The sequence below is a fragment of the Benincasa hispida genome, chromosome 10, assembly GCF_027475165.1.
Source record: "Benincasa hispida cultivar pf3 chromosome 10, pf3_genome.v1.1, whole genome shotgun sequence".
In the NCBI taxonomy this organism is placed as follows: Eukaryota; Viridiplantae; Streptophyta; class Magnoliopsida; order Cucurbitales; family Cucurbitaceae; genus Benincasa; species Benincasa hispida.
The window spans coordinates 1,842,194-1,851,609 of NC_143487.1; positions in this window are offsets into that span (position 1 = coordinate 1,842,194).

The following is a 9,416-nucleotide window of genomic DNA, read 5'->3' on the forward strand; positions in this document are numbered from 1 at the left end:
AAGACTAGTTGCACAACGCTTTTCACAAAGACCTGGTATTGATTATGATGAGATATATTCTCCAATGGTGAATGCAATTACACTAAGATGTTTAATTGGTCTGACTATGTATGAAAGTCTGGATATGCATCTTATGGATGTAGTCATAGCATATTTATATGGATCTCTTGATAATGATATTTATATGAGAATCTCAAAAGGATTTAAGGTACTTGAAACATATACAACAAATTTTTGGGAATTGTATTCAATAAAGTTACAAAGATCGCTATATGGATTGAAACAATTAGGATATATGTGGTACAATTGCCTGAGTGGATATTTGATGACTTGAATATAATTAGAACTCCTGAAGAGCTTTTGAAGGCAATAAAATATCTCAAGAAATGATTTGAGATGAAATATCTCGAAAAAGCAAAATTTGGACAAAGCATGTCAATTTAATATTCCAATGAAAGTCCGTTCATTTGATATAAAGAAAGATATATTTCGACCTCAAGATGATAATGAAGAACTTACTGGTCCTAAAGTACCATATCTTAATGCAATTGGTGCACTTATGTATCTTGCTAATAATACAATACCAGATATTGTATTTTCAGTAAATTTATTAGGTAGATATAATTATTCTCCTACAATAATACATTAGTATAAAATTAAGCATATACCCCGTTATCTCCGAGAAACAATTGATATGAGTTTGTTTTATTCAGATAAAGCAAAAGTTGACCTAGTTGGTTATATAGATTATGGATATTTATTTGATCCAAGAAAAGTTATATCTCAAACAGATTATCTGTTCACATGTGAAGGAACTGCTATATCTTGACGATCGATGAAACAGACCATAATGGCCATTTCCTCAAATCATGCTGAAATTCTTTCAATTCGCGAGGCTAATCGAGAATATGTATGGCTAAGACCAATGACTCAACACATTCGTGAAACATGTGGCTTGTCTTCTAATAAAAATCTTCCAACAATGTTATAAGTACAACACAGCTTACATGGCCCAAATCAAATGAGGATATATTAAATGAGATAAAACAAAACATATTTCACCGAAGTTTTTTTTAGACTCGTGATTAAATTTGATTTTGAAAATAACCTTTTTTAGAACAAAACAAGTATGTAAAGACATACATGTGGATATTGTTTAAATAGTAACCTAAATGATCTGTAGTAGATGGATAAGGTTGGGTACCTTATCCTTGTGACATTACGGATATGATCCGCTTTGTAGGTGTTACAAGTGTTGTAAAGTGCTACAAATGATCTGATCCTAATAATTCATGTGGAGACATGTGAGCGAGGGTATCCTATATAAAGAGTTTGTATAAGATCAGACCACAAAATGCTTAGTCTCTTTATATAACATCGTTAATAATAAAGACTTACATTTCACTAGGATGACAATTGGTGACATGACCTGAATCCTGAGTGAGTTGTGAACTCCTACTCATGAAGGTGGTCATTTAATTTGTATGGGTGAGAGTGACTAGATTGCTAACTCAACAAGCCTACCACTTTGGGGATTCTTTGACTGGGAAGCTAGGAACACATATACACGAGACGGAATTCACTCATTCCCCGATGTAGGGGTAAATAGATAAATTACTTCCTTAAGGGCTGATTTCGGGGCTTGAACATAGTGGCCACACCCTCCCCTGGCCCGAGAGAGACCCATAGTTGGACTATGACTTATTATTCATTAGAGGACTCAATGGTACTTAAGGAGTTAGATGTAACTACAGGGGCAAAACAGTATTTTTGGCCCAATTGTACTTACGAGCAATTTGTGAAGGGTCATTGCACTGTTGATTGGTTATATCTAATAGACACGTGAATTTGTTTGTAGTTTGAAGAGTGCAGTTGTTGATCTTTAGTGGAACAATCAGCAGTTAATGGATGTTGGGTAATTTAATTAAAAAGTTTAATTAATTATCTGAGTATCATTGGAGTTTCAATCTACATGTCCACAAGGTCTTCTCTGTAGCTTAACATGGATTTTTTTTAGAATTATTTTTGGATTAATTTGAAGTGTTCAAATTAATTGAGAGAATTAATTATATATGTGATATGATTAATATAATGCATTTGATACATTATAATATAAGGTAATATGAGAGAAATTTGAATATGATTCAAATACCAATTATATGAATGAGATTCATATAATTAAATTTAATATAAATATGATTTACATTAAATACCATAAATAACTTGAGAGTAATTAAATATTTGAATATGATTCAAATATTAATTATATGAATGTGATTCATATAAGTGAATTTAATATAAATGTGATTTATATTAAATGTCGTGTATGGTTGAGAAAATATATCTATAGGTTATAAGGTATTTGATACAAAATGTAACCATAGATTATGTGTTATATGGGATATAACATATAGTTTATATACATATAATAAGGTTGTTATTATATGTATAATTATTCTTAATTTAATTTTATTAAATGTAACTATCTGAGTTTAGAAATGGTACATGAATGAACTGGTATCACATCCAAATGAGAAAGATCCTGAGGATATGAAAGTATAGTTATGAAAGGCTTAAAAGAATTGAAAGTTACTACCTAAAATCTATATTCCTCTTCAGTGGCTCAATCATAGGAACTCCAAAGTTGCTTGGAGCAGTCATATGTTGAATGACCTCCTGGGTTCTATATTGAAGAGAATAGTTATTTGAAAAGTCCATCGATCTTAAAATCATACACATTGGTGGGTTAATCCACTTTAAAAATCCATTTAAACTTTCATATTGCCCAATTTTTTATAGTTTTATTTATTTTATAATTTTAATTTATAACTATATCATATCATATTATATTTATTTATTTATTATATTGAAATATATATTTGTTATGTTGTGCTTCTCGATTTCACAATATTATCGAGATTTTTTTATTTGTTAAAAAAAAAAAGAATGGAAAAAAAAGTGGAATGATAGTTGTGTCATGGGGAGCGTGTGTGTTAGTTGAGAATTAAAATTGTGGTGACGTTGAGAAAGGGAAAGGCCGAGAAATGGAGACTGGTAAAATCTACAGTGGGAAATTACGACGTCGTTTTAACCCAACGACTCACAATGCTCCACGTCATCTCTCCACCTACCACGCATTTCCTCACCTACCCCCTCCTCCTCTTTCTCTCACCTACCACCCTCTCTTTTTCTCTCTCTACCAATTATTAAACAATTTCGATTTATTGTCATTAGTTCATTGAATATATTAATTTAACATTCTCACATTTTTCTTCCCACTTTGGTTAAAAGAAAAAAAAAACGTTTCAAAAGTTAAAAAAGATAATGACCATAATAAAAAAAAGAAGAAGAAGAAACAATTTGGTTAAAATCAATAATTAAAAAAAAGGTTCAATTTTAATTTTTTAAATTAATTAATAGACTAAAAATGAGTAATTAGAGAAAAATCAAAATTAAATGTGTAAATCGTGAAACCTATAGATCAAATTGAAACAAAAATTAAACATTAAGAGTAAAATCTAACAATTTGATCCTTATAATCCAAACTAAAATCAAACTCAATGACTAAGGCATTGTTTGGTAACCATTTTGTTTTTTATTTCTGATTTTTTAAAACTAAGTCTATTTTCTTCCTATTTCTTTCCATGATTTGCATATTTTTTAAGTATAATGATTGAATTCTTAACCAAATTTCAAAAACAAAAACAATATTTTAAAAGCTATTTTTTTATGTATCAATTTCTAAATTTTGGCTTGTTTTTTAAACTATGGATAAAAAATAGATAACAAATGAAGAAATAAAGGTGGAAGTGGTGTTTATAATCTTAATTTAAAAAAAAAAAAAATCAAAAACCAAATTGTTATCAAATGAAACCCAAATGTGCAAAATTTTGAAACTTATGCACTAAATGGAAACTAAACCCATAAGTTAAGGATTAAAACAGCATTGATTTCTCACTATTTTAATGTTATCAAAGACAATTGCTTGGTTTCTCGATATTTTAAAGTTAACAAGGAAAATTGCTAATATTGATTAAACAAGTTTGTTAAAATGAATAATTAAACAAAGGTTGAATTTTATCTCTTAAAACTTGTAAATTTGATGTTTTATCAATTTTCACTTTAAGCTTTTCAAAAATAAAATAAAATAAAAAATTAGGATTTCAATTTGCCAAAATTAGACTATGGATTTAGTTAAAAGCTACCATTTTTCTTTTACCTTTTATTAAATTTTCATTAATTGGCCTGATTTTAATGCAAAGCAATGGAACAAAATTGTATTGCGTATATTTTATGAATATACAATTCAATAAAAGCATATGAAAATATCTTTTTATAAAGGTTGTCGTACAAAACTTATCACATAGTACAAATTACCATAGTTTTCTAGGTTTAAAATTAGAATAGTAAAACTATCCGGATTAAAAACTACGGTTATTTTTAAATATAGAAAAACAAATTAAAATATTTACAAAATATAGCAATCATCAATAGACGCTCTATCAGTTTCTTACGTCTATCATTGATAATTCTAAAATTTTGCTATATCATGTAAATATTTTCAACGAGATAATTTCTCTAAAAACTAATGCAACTTGAAGTGTTTAAAAATAAAAATTATTTTTTGTTGGAATAAATTAGAGATATTAAATTACTATTTTGGTTCTTAGGCTTTATTCTATATCAATTCCTATTTTTAGTATGTAATTTTAATAATCCTAAAACTAGTCTATTAAGTTAGCTTCTTGTTGGCATTAAAAAAAATAAAATTAGTATTATCTTTATAAATCAAGGAAATATATTTATAGAATGTTGCTTTTTTAACTGAAAATTATTATTATTATGTGATCAATTTCATAGATTATAATATTTATTACTAGATTTAATATATATATAAAATACATAGATTATAATTGGACAATTAAAAAGTTTATAGACCAAAACTGAACCAATTTAAAAATATATAGATAAAAAAAATATTTTAAACATAAATTATTAAAAAAAGAATTGTCAGTCAAACCAACTTACACGAGAAATTGGCAAACAACTTTATGCTCTTCATTTAAAAGGTGAAATCACGTTTGGATGTATGGAAAAAGGAAAAAAAGAAACGAGAATATATATATATATATATATATATATATAGACAATTTCAAAATAACGCAGAAAAATAATAATAATGATTTAGAGACCGGTGGAGATTTTTGGTCAATTTTAGGCGCACGCATCGAAAGAGAGAGAAAAAGAAAACAATAGAAAGGAAACGAAGACCAAAGCATTTAATTGAAGACCAGCTTTATTTAGAATGTTGAAATTTTCAACTGGTGGGTTCATAAAAGGCTGAACAAATCTTAGACTTATATAGATGTTAAAAACTCGATCCTCAAGTTTATCATATCGATAGAAAACTCACAAATGATATAAATTTACTTGATTATCATTTGAGAGTTTAATGTTTATAATTATTGTAAGTTTGAATGTCCAATTTTAATATTTATACAAGTGTGAGAGTTATACTTTTACAATTAAAAGTTTAAGAAGTATAATTACAACTACCATCATACTTCATGAATGATTCTTGTAATTTTTTTTTTAAAATCAATTTTGGAGTGGAAAAACTCGACATACATCAAAGACAATGGTATAAGTTTTATGTAGTTGAGCTATGCTAATGTTGGCTCCTATGTTAGTTTCGTTTTTTAAAGAACTTTTCATTGTCTATCCATCATATCTTACCATTATGAAGTTTAGAAATATATTCACATAGCATAAAATTATGAAAATCATGAATGTTTTGGATGATAAAAGAACAAAAAAATCACATCACATCACATTAATTCAATTTTGAGGTGAAATGATATGAAAAATTAATGAAAAAAGTTTTAATGAGGTTAAAAATAAGTATTTTTTGTGGGTTTTTAAAATTCAATTTTAGAAATGAAAGATTTTTGTTGAAAATAAAGCTAAAAAATGAGAATAGATGGAAATTAGAAAAAAAATAGCATCTTTTGTCGAAAATGGTATTAAGCTATAAAATTGTGTATAATCAAAATCATAAAATTGATAAATTTGAACCGAACTAACATAATTAAATAAAAAAAAATCGAATTTTTTACTTAATGTTGAAATTTCGACACAGGAGAATCGGAATATTCTAAAAAAAAAAAGGAGAAAGAAATAAAAGAATGAAAGAAAGATTTAATAAACGGGTGTTAAATGAATTGATGAAACAAGTTGATATCAGTGTCCTCCCCACTCGCAAAAAAACAATAATGACATAAAAATAATGTTTGACGAAATTAATATTTTCTTAATAATAACATAAAACTATTATATTAGAGTTGTTGTTTGAGAAACATAGAACCAAAAAGAGAGAATATTTACTCAACAAAATTTCTAGTTTTTTAAATTAAAAATAAGTTATAGTTCCATATTCTCGTAATATTTTATTTTTTTCGTAGTGTTTTTATCGAATAACAAATAATAAATAAAAGAGAAACCGTTATCACTTTGAAAAAAAAAAAAAAGTAAAATCGTTATTGAATTTGTGAGTTTAGTTTTTATTTATTACCAGTTTTTTATATTTATATTATTCTAGATATACTATTTTAATTCCTTATATATTGATGTTAATAAATCTATCATGTTAGTTTTTTCAATAGTTGTTGAATTCAATAATATTTATATATCGATGTTAGTAGTTTTTTTTCTCTATATATTTTAATAGTCCTATTTATATTATATTAGACCTACCATGTTTTGTTTTTGTTTTTTGTTTTTTACTTTTTAAATAATTTTAGATTTTGTTAGTATTAGTGCATTTTAAAAGATTTAGTAATTTTTTTAAATAAAAAATTATTAATTTGAGTGAACTTTTATCATATATATTTCTTATAATATTCGATTGTTTTAGTATTTAAGTTTGATGTTCAATGTTTTTTTATTAGTTTTTAATATTTTTAAATTTTTGTTTATATTTTTATTTGTATTTAAGTTTGATAATTAGTAAAATGATTAGTAATGTATTGTTTGTTTGTTTAATAATATTCTACTTTTTTTTTAGTATTGTTTTTATTTAACAAGTTTAGTAGGTTTTTTTTTTATTTAATACAAACTTATTAATTTTAATGATTTTTTTAATATATATTCCTTATAATATTTTATTGTTTTAGTATTTAAGTTTGGCGTTCAAAGTTTTTTTTATTAGTTTTTAATATTTTTTTTGTATTTTTTTTATTTAAGTTTGATAATTAGTAAAATAATTAGTAATGTGTTTTTTTTAATAATATTCTACTTTTTTAGTATTAGTGCATTTTAAAAAGTAGTTTTTTTTTGTTATTTAATACAAAATTATTAATTTGAGTGAATTTTATTATATATATATTCCTTATAATATTAGATTGTTTTAGTATTTAAGTTTGATGTCCAAAGTTATTTTTATAGTTTTTAATATTTTTAATATTTTGTTTATATTTTTGTTTTTTTTTTTGTATTTAAGTTTGAAAATTAGTAAAATAATTAGTAATGTATTGTTTTTTTTATAATATTCTACATTTCGAGTATAGTGCATTTTTAAAAAAGTTTAGTTTTTTTTTTGGTATTTAATACAAAATTATTAATTTGAGTGAATTTTTATTATATATATTTATTATGATATTAGATTGTTTTAGTATTTAAGTTTAATGTTCAAGGTTATTTTTATTAGTTTTAAATATCGTTAATATATTGTTTCTATATCTGTTTGTATTTAAGTTTGATAATTAGTAAAATAATTAGTAATTTATTTTTCGTTTATAATATTCTACTTTTTTTAGTATAGTGCATTTAAAAAAGTTTGTATTTTTTTTTTTTTGTTATTTAATACGAAATTAATAATTTGAGTGAATTTATATTATATATATCTCTTTTAATATTAGATTATTTTAGTATTTAAGTTTGACGTTCAAAGTTTTTTTATTAGTTTTTAATATTTGTAATATTTTGTTTATATTTTTATTTGTTTTTGTTTGTATTTAAGTTTGATAATTAGTAATGTATTATTTGTCTTTTTTTTTTTTTTTATAGAAAATGACGGACAATGTTTGGGATTTATGTTGTTTGCATATGGTAATGTGATTGGTGGTGTTGATGGAGTTAATTATGACCAACCATCATGTGGGATTTTAGCATAATTGTGAATGGTGGGCTTATTTTTGAACAATTCATTGAAATGGTAGAAATGTCACTTGGTGTAAATGTAAGTGTAAATCAGTTAAAAATAGTATATAAACATCTTAATCTAATACCATTCATGTCATTCCCTATTCCTAACGAACAAGCCATGAGCTTGATGTTCTCAATCGGGGTGCCACTCCCGAATTTAGTGTATTTATATGTTAATGTGAGTAGGTAGGATTGGATATAACTTGGACACAACTCTTTAGTCTGTTTGAAGATCTGACTCAATGTACTGACTATGATCCCGAATCAGTTGCACCACCCTATGATTGTGAAGATATGGTGGTTAATAATCAATACAGGGAGTTCAGAACATAAACAGTCAATGAATTTGAGAAGTTGGATCTTGATGGTCGTGAACACGAGTTACCTTCAGATACATTCAATTATTTGGATATGAATGTGATAGATGACATTCGAGAATACGACCCAATTGTAGTCAATGCAAATGTTGACAATACCCAATTATATAAGGGGATGATTTGTTAAGACGAAGAAATGCTACAACGTGCGGTCAAATGTTTTGCTTTTAAGTGTCATGTACCATATGAGGTTGTAGAATCGACACTGACGATTTCGGCAATTCGGTGTAAGAAGTGGGACGAAGGTGGTAAATGGAGACATCGTGCAATAAAGAAAAAGTCGCATGGCTTGTTTGAGTTCACTAGGTATGTTGAGCAACATACATATTTTTATTCATGACTTGGTCAAATTCATCGATGATTGTACTAGAGTTTTGTGATATCGTAAGAGAAAAATTACCCATTAGTGTGACACAACTAAAGTTCGACATAAAAATAAAATATGGATATCATGTTTCTTGATATAGGGTTAGGGAGGGCAAAAGAAAGGTGTTGACGAAAGTGTCTGGTGACTAGGACGAGTCATACAAATTATTGTCCATGTGGTAGTATATGGTTAAGCATACCAGTCTCAGATCACGTGTGGAGTGGAGAGTGAAGGAAACGCTAACTGAAAGATATGTCATCCTACCCACTTGTATGGAAAATATCGAGGAAAGTTGCTACATTAGTTGATTCAAACAGTCATGTTTTTCCTCTTACATTCTTCGTTGCAGATGAGAAGTCTACAGACTCATGAGGATAGTTCTTTAAACATATGAGACAAATTGTTACACATGAATAAGTGTGTTTAATTTCAGATCGACATGCTGACATTATCTCAGTAGTGAACAATCT